This window comes from Anoplolepis gracilipes, chromosome 9 (assembly GCF_047496725.1).
Source record: "Anoplolepis gracilipes chromosome 9, ASM4749672v1, whole genome shotgun sequence".
Taxonomy (NCBI): Eukaryota; Metazoa; Arthropoda; class Insecta; order Hymenoptera; family Formicidae; genus Anoplolepis; species Anoplolepis gracilipes.
The window spans coordinates 8,270,962-8,286,235 of record NC_132978.1 but is presented as its reverse complement, the minus strand read 5'-3'; the positions used below and the strand labels follow the sequence as shown (position 1 = coordinate 8,286,235).

The window sequence follows — 15,274 nt, the reverse complement described above, 5'->3', positions numbered from 1 at the left end:
ATAGCACTTTTAAGATTTTATCTTGTATATACATACATATATATTATTATAGCAGTTTTACACACACACATACACACAATCTTGCCGTAGCTGTAATATATTTAATTTGTTATTGTATATATAAACCTATTTAAGAACTAATATTGATTATCATATTGACATATGTATTTAATCAATGATGTATTAGTCTATTAAATCTGATTTAATTTATTGTCATTCAATTTATATTAATGAGTCTGACACTCACAAAGTATACCGTTATTTTTATCAATGTGCATCTTTTTTAGTCGATGGAATATCATTATTTGATTCTATTATAATTAATTATACTATGTTACTTATACTGCATACTGATGAAGCAAAATACTATTTGCTTCATTTGATTCATTGAGTGTCAGATGGTACAAACAACAGCTCATTAAATGTTTACATAATAAAAATTTTGTTTCATTCTCATCTAATTTAAAATCTTTCACAAGAAATTATAATAAAGAACATATAATAAAAGAGAAATATATATAATAATAAAAAAGAAATATGTATATATATATATATATATAATATAAATAGAAATATATAAAAAAATATGTGTAATAAACCAAGCGAACAAATAGCCAAATCAATTTTGATTTCGAATGCACATTGAATTTCCAAGTTTTACGGTAGAGAAATAAAAAAACATTTGCTGTTTTAATCGTTTTCGATTGACAGGACGTGTCATTTTGTTGACTTATTAATTATCCGAACGAAAGAGCAATCAAACCTTATTCCCTGAACTACATACATGTATAGGTGTAAAATTACATCTCTCTAGTGACGGTAAACGCGCGAATCCGCTAGCGGATTTCCTAAGGTCGGCACCATTCGCCTAATTAAGCGGAAAGATTTTCCCTCGCGTGCATGCGTGCGGAATCCTGTTTTCTCTCGTTCACGGCTATCGTTAATTGCCGGAGGAGGGTCTCTATGTGAATTTGCGAGCGAGCGTGGATCCACGAAGATCAAATCGGTGACAGCAGGGGGTAACGATGGCGGCGGCGGCGACGACGACGACGAGAGTATCACTAATTCAAGGTACTTCCGCGTGTGAGAAGTACTATAAGTACTCGAGACGATCTCCCTTTCTCGTTTTTGCGGCTGCAGTGGTTTCGCCTCGGCTCTCCTAGCGTGGCGTGTTTCTTCGTATTTACGTAGGTACCACGATTCGGTACGGTACACGCGGCGGGAACTCACGCGGGACGATATGTATCCTACCTTTTATTTCTTGTTTCTAAGCGGACGAGGTACATCGCTAACTGATGGCTAATTGCTTGCGCAAATGCTGACGCAGGAATGCGCCGAAAAGCGACTCCGTGTTTATACCGCGGTCATTATCGGATGCTTCATGAATAACGGAGCCCTTGTGCGACAAGTCATACTTGAGAGTATGGTAATACAAGTAGATTATTAAATATATATTCATGTGAATTGTAGGTATATTTAATAATCGTGACATATTATCCTAATGATTATCTCTCTTTTTGTTAAACTATGTGTTTTTTATTGTATTAATTTTAGTTTGAGTTAATCTAAGAAAATTACTTTCTAAAGAAATTATATAAAACTCCAAATATATGTATAAGCTCGTTGAAATAATGATAAAAAATCTGGTATAATGCGTAAGAAATTTTGAAAGCGAACACTCAAAAAAATGATCCTGCAAACAAAAATTTTCTAGTTGTAAAAAATTAATCGAAACAGATAAATTATTAGCAAATACTGTGATACTGTGTATATTTTGCACTTGATCAATTTAAATGACAGACAGAATTTATATCTGTACTATTAGTGTAATTTGGACAGAAAATTTTTCTGCGATGTCTATCTTTAAGGCCTTTTGTAAAGGACAATTATATTTGTGATTAATATTTGGCAAAGGAATCTAAATTTTCTAGAGGTATTGCTAAAATATTGCTGCTATAAATTCTATATGTGACAAACAATATTCTAACAGATACAAAAAGTAGCGATAAATTTTAATTGAGACATCTAGAAATCTATCTACATTAGCAAAATATTTTTTTGAGTGCGACATAAATTAATATTGCATTTTTTGCCGTTTATTTGTTATAGACCGCATTTGAATGAAAGAGAATGAAAAAAATGGTTAACAAATAAATTTAGAAAATTTTTGAAACTGATAAATTATCAGGCTTTTTTTATTTTTTAATTTTTAAAGTAAAATAACCTGCGATTGTTATTTATTTGTAAACTTTCAGGAATAATAAATGGATAGTTGTGCATATTTGTAAGATGATTCTCTTCAGTTCGTGATTCTAATCGTCGTTTATCGGCGAATTCGACTCGGTTAGAACAGAAATGTCGCAATCGGATCTTTTCGTGTCTCTCTCTTTCTCTTTCATTCTCTCCCGCTGACACTTTTGCATCTCTCCAAGACATACTCTTAATACCTTTCTATTCCATATCTTCTCTTATTTGATGTAACATTTACAAGCAAGGTCGATTGCAACCATGATATTGTTGACGAAAGCGACACGAAAATAAGATGATACAAGACAGCGAGATAGAGATACGAGAGAGATGAGAAAGAGAAGCAGAGAAAGGAGGAGTAGGACAGCAGAATGGTCCTGTAGTTGAGATTAGCTTTCTCCACAATGCAATTTCCTGCACGTGCACAAGTCACATTGCAGAGTACAGAATACTCTCGGCGTCCATTGTCTCCTCGTTGCATGTCCCTCTTTCTTGCAGTTTAGTGGGTTACCTAGCTAGATTTTCTTTAGACGGAGAGGCAGCGTGTTAGATAATCGCTCGCGTCATAGCTTTGTCGCGAAATACATGCGAAAGATAATGGAAGAAACTGTTGCGCGCTCTCGTAGTATATTATCTTACATCTCTTGTGTCTCATTATGTCTTGTCTTGCAAAATAACAATTAGCGGATAATGGTCATAACATACGTGTCATTTTTTGTTTTGTTTTAGACTCGATTTCGCATTCACAATCTATATTAACGCTCTCGATCTTGCGAGTTGGCAGCAACTACAGAATCTAGATTTTAATTCGATTAAACTTTAAACACTTTTCAGACAAAATTAATAAAATAAATTTTGATCTTAGAATTACTTGTAGAGAATGTTGCTTCATTATAATTTTAATGAGAGAAACAGGGAAAACTTCTTTTTGCCGGACATCTCTTGTCGTTCGAACGTTCACATCGACGGAAACTCGGGATGTGAGTTTTTCCACGCGTTGCGTACGTGCCCCGCGGTGCGTCGAGTTTGACGCACTTTCAGGGCCGATGCGTTTTCGCTGTGCGAGGCTTACGAATGCATCGTGCGTGTAGTAAAAGTCCCGTGAGTATATAGCGCAACGGGGGGTCAGAGCGTTGCATCCTTTAGTGAAGATAATAGGGAAAAGTCGGAGGGGAACCAAAGATAAAGGCCTTAGAAACAAGACAAGAATTACTTTCACGCAACTTTATCATAATCACTATTTGTAATTTTTAACTTTGTAATTCTTCATCAAATATAGAAATCAATCAATTAATCAAGAAAGAAAGAATAGAGGAGTAAAACAAAAATGTAAGCTTAATAAAATATATGCTGATGCAAAATAATGTAAATCTAATCAGGCAACTTTAAAAAAAAAGAGCTTGTAAAGGTCCAGAGTTATAGACGCGTATTTTGGTATATTTAATTAAATAATCATTGATAAATTCAACAGATAAAAATTCTACAGAAAGTAACATCACAGTATGACGATAAAATTTGAAAGCATTAAACGAAAAATAAAATATTATAAATTAAAATTAAATGCAAAGGATATTAGTAAGAAACATGAGATTTCTCTGGATAATGTAGATTCGTTCCTGAAGGAGAACGATGCTGCGTGTCCGGGAAGGAAAGGAAGGGTAGCGCATCGCGGTGAATCTAACGACCAAATCTCGATGCCAGTGTAAAATGCAAAGCAGCAGTAAGCGCTGAAGTGAGGCGAGGTGAGATACGGTGGAAGCACTTCTTCCCCGAATGCGAATTCCACGATGCGTGGCGACCAAGGTGGAGGTCGGGTGCTCTCTTGCGGATCTCTCCTCGTCCTGCGCTCGCGTCCTTCTTTCACGCTCCGTCCTATGTGCCGCCCTTGCTCTTCACGCGGGAGTGCGTGAAGCAGAACGAAAGGAGGGTATGGACTGTCTCGCCTTTGGATTCGCTCTCTTTCTTTTTCTCTCTCTCTCTCTTTTTTTTTTTTTTTTTTTTTTTTTTTGGTCGAACCCCTGTGTCTCGTGAGATATATTCCATTCTGTTGTATGATAGAAAGAAAATTTTGTACGCAGTGGTGGATTTGATTTATCAATAGACAAATAAAGATTTAGATTTTTTTATAGAAAGCAAAACAAAGAAAAAAAATATAGGATATGTTGAAAATATAAGTAATTTTAAAAATACATATTAATTGAGAGAGAGAGAGAGAGAGAGAGAGAGAGAGAGGGAGAGATAATATATTTTTATTAAATATAAACAGTATGTTTTTAAAAATAAATTTGATTTAATTTTTATAAACCTTAATGTCACGAGATTATTTAATTTTGGAAAATTAAAAAATTATAGAAGAGAACGAACTTTTTATAAACGATCAATGCCAAAATGATTAATATAGAAAAATCTTGACGACTTATTTTAGAATCTTATTATTAATCATTTCTCATGTTAATATATTCTATACATATTATTCATTGCTCATATTTCGTAGTTTCTGACGTAATAATTTTTGAAGTGACCGCGTTATTGAGATCCCTTGAACTTTCGCTTTACGAGTAAAAAGGTGAAGGATATCGCTCTTTTTTTTAAATTATCCTTTCGTTTCATTTTTATGACAATTTCCTTTCTCTGAAAATGTGTCAGAGAGACTGTTAAAACTACGATGATCAGGCGTAAATGCAGGCCGTACCAATTAACGTCGCGGCGTGCTACTTTCTGGAAATTAATGATCCACGAATTTCTTCAAAGACGACAAAAGAAGGTTGTTTAACGGCACTTTCGCCGCACTAAACTTCATTAACCATTATTGCTGGTTTTCACTTTTCTACATCCTTTCGTCTATCATTCTCGGTAAAATTAATGACACTTTCCAGGTCAGATTACGAAAACGCGACACGTGGTGCACGACGTGATCACGTTTATCCAATTATGTATCTTCAAACTTTTATCTCTATCAACGAAAAACATTAAGAGTGCTGCAACGATAGGTGTAATGGACGGCACGTGTAATGTACACGTATACGTCCGTCATTCGCTTACGACATCTATAATCAGCGTTCATAGATAATACATCCTATTCTTTATCCACTCCTATTACTCAATTTATAAATGAAACTTTCTTGCTTTAAGATCGATAAGACTTTAATCTATTATTTATCTCGGTCTCTCCGATAATCTATTATTGATTTGTGCTATTTTTAATACACAAAAATATAAAGTCAAATATAGAAGATAATGGAATATTAGTGTCATTAGTGTGACAAGTATTAAGATTTCTCTCACAAGAGTATATTGAGTTATTTTGGAGTTTCTATAAAAAGAATCGTGAGGTGAAATAAAATTTCTTGCTTTTTTTTTAGTCTTGCAAAGGAAAATTGCGCGATCAAGTCGATGTCAAGCGTGACGGGGGAACGATCACGGGGGCGATCTCGAGCGGCGTGCGTGAGTTAAGATCACGCATACTGTTAATAAATAATACAGTAATGGGCGCTCGCGCGCATGCGGGTCGAGGAGGTAGCCGTTAAATGCAGCGGAACGGAGAAAGCCGTATTATTTACGCCCGCTGGCGGCTGGCTGGCGGTGACAAGTTTAAAAAGCCACGGGAAGTAATAACCAAGGTGTCCGCGGATTAAAAGGCGTGACACTGCTAGTTCCAGCGATCACTCTTCCCCGCAACGATGTAATTAAATCCTACAACGTACATATATGTACGTTTGTCGACTCTTTACGACTATAGAGCCCCGTCTCTTGCTCCGTCTCTTTCCTCCCCTTCATGTTGCCGATTGTATAATGTTATGCTAACGGTGATGATCGGGTCAGTGACAATCGAGCCTTGAGACCAACTCGGATTTGTCTGAAACCTTGACGCGCGAATTCACATGGTCACTTTTAACGGGATTTTACATGAATTCGAAATGCCACTCTTCTAACATATTCGCGATTTCAGCCTTGAGAATAGACAAAAGATAGTACAAGCATAATACAACGGAGTATATTAGCTGTCACGAGCATACGAATTTGTGAAAACGACGCTTGTTTCAAAGACTAATCACGATAATTGAAGTCTAGACCAGAACAATTGTGCAACTAACTGATTTAAAATCTTTTGAACTAAAGAATGTCAGAAGCTTAACAACGTTTTCTATTAAAATTACTAATTATTAGTTTTTATTGAGTTAATAACCCATTTAAAATTTTTTAATTATAATTTAAACAATGACATATTCCATATCATTTTGGAGAAAAAGGAATCGTCATTAAAATGATTGAAAAATTTGTTACCGTCTGCGAAATAATATCTGACATTTTGTCTAAATGGATAAGAGAAAATGAAGATATCGATAAGGAGTTGAATTATATTTCCTTTACGTTGTTTTATTCGAAAGTTACAGCCTCTTATTTTCCTTACACAATTTACATGGAAATTCTGCGAGGTAAAAAAAAAAAAAAAAAAAAAAAAGCGAAAGCAAACGCGACGGCTTCTCGTTAGCGAATCACGATTTAATGTCTCACTCGGCGAGCGAAATTGATAGCGGCGCAATTAGACGCGTAAATTGTACGCTCGTCATTGCTTGTTGCGAGTGCGCGCGCGACGGCCTATCTGTCCATAAAATGACAATGTACTCCGATGTACGAGAATGTGTGGTGGTAGTTACATACACGGTAAAACGGTTTAGATTCGCGCCGTAAGATAACCTTCGTCGTAGCTTACCGAGCGCGTCGCCGGTCGGCTCTCTATCTCTCTCTCTCTCTCTCTCTCTCTCTCTCTCTCTCTCTCTCTCTCTCTCTATTTCTCTCTCCCTCTTTTACCTGTCTGTGGCTATTCCCGCGTGCGCGCGATGCACGCCCGCGCGTACGGATGTAGCTATACGCGTCGTAGGCTCGTTCCTCCGGTGCGTACACGCACCGGAATACGCATCGCGAAACATTGTTTCCGCACCGTGCTAGACGCAGCGATGAGTTCGCCGACAGCAAGATACTCTCCCAGAACGGAAAGACATGGTGAAGATATCTTATCATTCTCACTTGGACATAGTTTTGTATATAAATATATAATTTTGATGAAAATATATTAAACGTTATAAATATTCTTTATTTCAAAGGAGATGTAAAAACTTTCCTCTCATTTAAAAATTATAAACTCATGTTTGATATAATTAAAATAAATTTTTTTACGGTTTTTATAGAACAATATGAATATTAAGATAAAATAATAAAATGGACGCTTTATGAGATACTTCAAATTTTATGTGACGCGTGTTGAAATGTAAAAAAAAAATGTTAAATATTAAATGTTGAAATGATGTTATTTAAAAAATTATTGATTTTCAAATAACTTATCTGATTTATTTTTATTCGAGTGGAATATTTATAAGAATTGATTTGTATAAAAAAAACATAAGGTTTTATATTTTTAAAAAATAATTCTTTGTGTGACTGATATGTCAAAGTAAACTACACAATACAAACAATTTATTTTATATATCATATTTTCCAAGACTACTTGTATACATAACATATATGTATATAATTTTTTTGTCTTTTGTAACTGCATCTGACTAGATGCAATGTCAAACGATGAATGACACGAAGACGAGACCGGAAAAATAATCGCAGTTTTAACGACTCATTTCCCTTTGCGATAAAACGGCTCGCTTTCATCGGGCATGTACCTCACGTGCAACGTCCTCGGCGCCGTCGTTTCCTGTTTCCTTTCCTTATCTGCGCGTCGGCAGAAACAGGAAAATCCACGAAAGCCCATACGTTATCTACCACGTACGGTCAGGGTTCGCACACAGTACCCAGACGAAGTACGAGAGACGAGATATCAGTCGTGCAATGCACGCCGAGCAATACACGCCGGTACTGCGAAACGCCCGTTGCGGAAACGCCGAATGAATTATTTCGCAGCCGCGCACGATCGCCAGAATTATTTCTCTCACGGAGATTCATTGTTTTAGATCGATGCAATTCCCAGAGAGATACGAGACTAATTTTTGAAATGAAATTTATCATCTAGGTAAAATCAATATTTTTATTACATAATTTTATTATACTATCATACGCTCTTTTTTGCAACTTTTTAATCTGCGTTAAATTAGACGTCATTAAACTTTAGATAAAAATTTAAATGTTGAAACTGAAATATTAAATGAGGAGAGACGGTTTCGTAATTTATTTCTGTCTTTAAAGCTTAATCGGCAGAAAAAATCCAACCTTTTATAATTGTAAAAGTTATTCATACCTCGATAGATTTTCATTAGGGAAAAATCAAATTATCGTTAAATTCAAATAATAAATCTATTGAAATTGCTATGTATGCATTGTATCTTATGGATGGCGAAGGATGTTATACCAGCCTGCCAGGGGCAAATATGTTTCCAAGAGTTTAACGCAATGGCGGAACCAACTGTCATGATATTCTCATGGTATTCGTCTTATCGACTCTCTTTATCTTGCGCGATTATAAAGTAGCTGCTCCATATAACGCAACGTAATGGGTTAATCAAGTTTCGCTCAGAGGCCTTGCTTCCGCGACTGATGTACGATGTCATTACGCTCATAAATCTTCAAGCCGCGCGAAAGGAGAAGAAAGAGAGAGAGAAAGGGAGATCAGGTGCGACGAGAACAATGTTTTCCCCATCGTGTTATCCGTCGTGCAGAGAATTTTAACGCTACGTGTGAGTTAATGTGACGAAATGCCGTGTAAAAGACTCGTACACGTCGCCGATGCGTCGACCAGACTGATGGAACGGCGCTACGTGCCAGATATGACACCAGATCCGACTGTGCTCGTCCTATAAACTAGGAAATTATTCAAATTAGCTATGCAGGTTTCACGGGAGTCGTCTAGGCACCGAACGAACCAAGGCTACAAACTACTCTCTCTTTGTTTTTCTTTTTCCGTCTTCTTCCTTTTTGCGATGCAACCCGTGCATCTATTTGCGCGACGCGATGCACTTTTCCTTCTTCTCGTCATTCGTCCGACGTTTCTTCCCAAGAAAAGGTGCAACTCCGTCCACGCGACGAATGCGAAATGCAACCACGTCGGATAGATTGCGTGAGCTGCCTTGGATTTTTTTTTCTTTTTTTTTTACAGACGGTTTATGTTTGATCGATCCTCAGAACAGTTACGTACCAGATTTAGAGTTATTTATGATTATTTATGTATACGATCAGGAATGTAAATGAACAGATTAACAGTCAGATTTGAGTTGTTTATGGATATTATTCAGGATTTCCAAACTCTTGCATTGCGAATATATGTTGCAAGCAAAATATTACATGAGCGTGCTAACGTATTATTTCATGGAAACTTATAAATAATTAATAGTTTGACTTTATTTTCAATAGTTTTATAGCTCTCTTGATTTGAACAAATAATTCGCCATTAAACAAAAGAAATTGCTTTAGAGCAACATGAGACGTCGAGTTCTCATTGGATACGTCTCATTTTGTTCTGCAAGATTTTCTTTATCATTTTTCATCACTTTTAAAAAGATACATAGCTCTACATGAGTTCTAGAAAGAGTTTTACTTTAAAAGCAAAAAACAGATTAATATAAAATAGGCACGAGCACAAAAATGCGCACATATAAGAGTATTGAGAAACGCTAATTAATTTTGCAGAATTCTTGTTTTTCTAAAATAGTTGTCATATAATTCTGAATATATTTCTGAATATATGCATTTTCTAAAGAATTTTAATTATTAGCAGTATTCAAATATTTTTATTTATTTTTTAATAACTATTTGTGTAAACTATCAAGATCTATATATAGAACTAGTGAAAAAATAATATTGCTTATGTGTGCTTGTTTATTAGTAGTGAAAGCAAAATTATTATAAACATATAATTTTATCTAAATGCAAAATTGTTATTAATATATAATTTTTGTCGAATTCTTCAAAAAGCAGCATAATTACAGTACATATTGATGATTCATTATATATGCGTTGATGCATATAAATGTATATCGGTTATTATCGTAATTGTTGGATGTTACACATTTTTAATATTTTTTTTCTACTGATGGCAATATGTCGTGCATAACGCAAGGTGAAAACTGCAAAGATAATTACTTAATCGATATAATCGCGCTTGTCACATCAGCATTATAATCACGCGGATATTTTTCTTTCTGTTGCAGGATCGAGCCACCAGTGCCAAAAGTCAACAAGTGAGTAGAACGAGTATCGAGCGTGAGTACCTCTCACTTACGCGTAATGTAATTACAAACTCACGGAGAGCCACGGTTTTGCAGGGTTAATACTCGTTTCACGTGAGATTTATGTTTCTCTCGTTCAGCCCCGCACGCGTATGTACACACGTGCATGCATAAAATCGTGCGTTTGTGTGCGCTCGCGCGCGCGCATGCTACTCCATCGACCGAGGTGATTCTTAATTACATTTTGAATTACGCTGTAAAACGAGATGAAAATGAATCTTATCGTGCTACGACATAAAAAGCTGCGAGTCATTTTTGAAAGGCGTTTCCGCGGAAATCAGTGTGTTTGTGCAACGTTGCGTCCAACGATTGATTGATTGAGCCTAGCTGTCGCATGATGAGGAAAGACTGAGAAAAGAAAGTATACCTGTTCCGTAATGCGTGGCTTCCGGTGATTTTTTTTTGCCATGCGCACTTACGATGATTAGAGATTTCGATGATAATTAGGACAAATAGGAAACTTGGTAAATTGAAGTATATATTTACGCGAGAGATATTATATAGAAGTTACAACTGGGATGCTAATCACGACATAGGTAATATGCTTTCTTGATAGTCACGCAATCTCGTAGGACGAAGAAGGTATGATAAGAAGAAAAATAACATTGAACACAAAAAATTTAGAAGTAGATAAAAGTAGAGAAAAAGACCTGGATCATTTTAAGTTCATACATTATTTATGAGTAATATTTCTAGTAATATTTCGCATATTTCTTTCAGTAATAAATTAAATCTCTACAATAGAAGTTAAAATAATTTTTATAATTTGTAGCAATTATGAAAAAGAGAGAAACTATAGTTTTATATTTTCATTAAAATTAAAGTAATAAAAATTAAAATTTTTATGCAAAGAAAGTAGGAGAGAAAAAATAATCAGAGATTATATTATATATCGAATTTAAAAACATAGAGAATCTGCTGGTATTTCATAGAACAACAGTCAATCGCGTTCAAAGGGCCTGACATAATTGAGAGATTACGCCAATTAGGCGCGCCTTTAACGGTTTAGCTGTTGGGCGGAAGTCGATAGAGTCCCCGGGCTCTGTATTTGCATTCTGATTATAAGCTTGCACAAAGCTAAAGCGCCATATCTCGTCGATTACGTTATCTTTCATAATCCCCGTGTTACTCGTTATGAATTTACCGGCGATAGGAAAAGACAAACCAAACCAGCTAAGAGTAAGAGAAATCGTCATCTCAATTTGCTAGGGTTTTTACTGTTGCGTGATTTCATTGATTTTAAGCCTCGCCTTCTCATCTATCCGCTCTGATTTGCATTTCCATTTTGATTATAAATGAATGCGATGGTGTTAGCGTGTTCGAGGAAGGATAAAAACCTAACCAGGACGTAACACGCCCTCTGCTATTGCTCCTCGTTCGCGGGATGTTTAATGCGATGCGATCCTGTTAATTCTAATTTAAACGCTTATGAAATAGAAAAATGAAGTAGAAAACTCACGTAAGCCTGTATGAGATCAAGTAATATATATAATCTTATGTTTTAAAATATAATATATATCTGGTATTTTTTGAACGTGTATTTAAAATAGAAAAAAATTAACAAAAATGTAAAGTGTTGTAGAACAATATTCATGGGAGCATCGCATTTTAAAAATAAAAATGGATCAAAGTGGAGCTAAAATAAACACGGTTAAGTACTAAAAAGCCTAATCTTTAACCCGCAAGTGCGCCTCACAATACTTATACGCATTCAGGAGTTTGACGTTAATATGACAAGTAAAGATCGCTACATTATGCGAACCGCGAAAGGCTAACTCAGTGAAGAGCAAAGCTCAGAAAGTATAAATGCTCAAACACAGGTGTCATAAATACTCAACAGACGAGTAGTCGCATTTTTCAGCTTCAAAAATATTCATAATGTTTAAGAAAGATATTCTTGTCAAATGCAAAATCTTGTTAAAGAATTCATTCGTTTTCTACATTAATTTTATCGAATTTTCATGTAAAAGCATTCTTTAAGTATATTGCGTGTTGTTACATAATGGAAATATTATTCATATTATGGACATCAACACGCTATGATGCGTCGCACGTACTGTATTAAAACTGTGAGGAGGCATTGAACTCATCGTTGTATAGTAATATTAGTAACGCAGCATATTGCTGAGCGCGTAAATATTAATTAAATCAAATCAGGTCCGTGACATTGATTGGTCTTAGATCATATCAAGATTTCTTGCTAGATATTATAGGGTTTTTACATTCAAACTCATTTCTCCGGATTATAAAATAATTTGAAATAAGTATATATACTGTGAATTTGCAAGTCTGGAAAATTATAAAGTTTATTACATATTGTTTCATCTATTTTACATAACATGTAACTGATTCTTAAATTACGTAATTATACACATATATATATATATATAATACATACATATAGTTATATATAAACACAATAAGTGTTATGTAATAATTCTTTCTCTTGAGAATATCCTATAATTTGTCTTGTAACTTATCCGTTATACTTTATTCGATCCCGTACGACGCATCTGTCAACATATTCAAATATATCGTGGCGCGTGTAACCAATATTATAAGGCATGACGAAGGGTAAAAAGAGCGGAGACGTTGGCGTGAAATAATATTAATTACCGATGAGAAGTTACGCCTGTCCAAGACGAATTGGTCGCTGTTTCTCAGGAATAGCAATCCTCGTCTAAAGCAGCATCCTGTTTGTAGGATTCGTATTTCCATTTCGATTACAAGCTGCTAGGAACGTACAATGTTGTATCCTCGCTATTACTCAGATACCCTCGTATTATTGCTTCTGATGAGCGGGTCCTTTTTCTAACCCTCCTTCTCCTTCTTCTTCTCTCTTTCTCTCGTTCCTCGTATTTTTCCCTCTCGAACCGCGATCTCCGTCTCTCGTTGTTTCTGATTTCTTCATGGGATTCCTGCGGTTCTACCGCGAACCACGTGGAAAAAGGCAGGATGTACGCAGAATATTTCGCGACCTTGCGATTCACGTATAAAGCCGTACATGTGTGGCTTTTTTTTTTTTTTCTTTCTCCTGCGTAGCGTAGGATGACTCTGACGAGCGGATGAGACTTAACGTTTGAATTTTCTCGTGGCACGCAAGCGGCGAATGAACCTCCTCGTTAGACTAACGCGCAGGGATATAACGCTTTGAATACTTTTACGACTCTATCGCGGATTGATGACTTCATCGATTGCGAGGGATCAACATGTGTTTCGATTATAATGATCGCCCGCGGCTTTGTGTGATGCAAAAACTATGCTACGAGTTCATATGCCGTGTGGATGCAATTTTTTTTTGTTTTTGCATTCAAATACTATCTAATATTGTTTATCATACATAACATATACATATATTACATATAATATGTTATATAACATATTATACGTTAACATTATTGTATATATACAAGTATGTTAGTATACTTTTTTTTTTTTAATGAGAAATGGAGTTTTCACAATTTATTTTATATATTAAATGGAAGATTAAATAATAATTCAAATGTAAAATTGTTTAATTCAGATATTTAAACGAGAATATTTTTAAGTCTATTTTTCGAAAAAGAAGATCGGTTTATTCATCATAATTTTCATTATTTAATAATCACATATTACTTGAAATATTATACTTTTCACGCGTAGTACATGAGTATCTCAATCTTCGATCATGCCTGAAGACTCGTACACGAAATTCGCGAGCTTCCCATCTTACCGTTGCCCGCGGTGGAATTATTTCCTTTACAATTACATCTCGGCGATAACAGGTCATTCTGCATCTCTGGCTTACGCCGTACGCAAATCCCCCTTTGATGTACCGCAGCGACGCGACGGTGAGGCTGAATTCACGCAAGCGAGCCGGCAAGCATGCACATGCGTGCTCGTGTTTGCACGCATTCGTTTGCACATTGTAGGAACGTGCTCGGCTGATCCTGGCTCAGCGATCTGAGCATGGTTACGTTAGTCCCGGCTTTATAATGAGTCGATCTCCGTTTGCACAAACAACCAGCTGACGCATAAGAGAAGTACTTCTCTCGAGCGATCGGTCGGTCGTTCGGTCGGTTGGTTGATTGTGGCCTTTTACTCTTATTACTACATTACGAGTCCGGTATTTCTTAATCAAGATAATTATTCTCGTAACGTCAAAGCGTCATGTTAGGAAACCTCATTGTCTCTTGTTGTTAAAGGATGAGGTGTATGCGCGCGCGCGCAGTGTTTCTTCGTCTTGGAAAGAGAATTCTGATAGGTGTGGTTATTCGAGCGAAATTTCTCACTTGAGATTGAGGTCTCAAGATGATTCGTTTCTCTCGAGCCTCTTCTCGTGATTGTCCTCGTCGTTGTTGATCCCTACGATTCAAGGTGAAAACGAGCAGCAAAATTTCGCGGACGAGGTTGCTGCACTGACGGAAAAAAGTTACCAAAAGTAAATTGAGCCTCCCCCCTTTTCCACGCCGCGCTGAAATGATCCATCACTTTGTAAGAGCGACCTACGTTTCTATCTGCACTCGATGATTCGAAGAATCTTTCTCGACAAAGTGGTTAACATTGGACTAACGAAAAATCGCCTATTTGCAAATCAAAGCCGTGCAAAAAAAAAAGCAGATAGATATCTAAATATTATTTCGAACTGCTTTTCGTAAAATGAAATGATTTGAAATGAATTGAATCTCTTAATTAATAGTCATGTTCAGAAGTATGTGTTTGTAGAAATTTTTTATAATATGTTTTTCTCATATATAATTAAAGTAATCTCATATATAATTTGGTATTTTAATTTTTTATTTTTTCCTCTCATTATT

At 35.7% G+C, this 15,274-nt stretch overlaps 1 protein-coding gene across 2 annotated transcripts in view; it reads left to right on the top strand.

Moving 5' to 3' along the window:
* Nucleotides 1–15,274, top strand: part of Sano (CABIT domain-containing protein serrano) — a 128,801-nt gene that overhangs the window by 53,683 nt on the left and 59,844 nt on the right. For both annotated transcript variants that reach the window (XM_072898778.1, XM_072898779.1), the window contains exon 3: nucleotides 10,401–10,430. The gene's annotated coding sequence lies outside the window, so the exon portion shown is untranslated. The remainder of the gene's footprint in view (nucleotides 1–10,400; nucleotides 10,431–15,274) is intronic.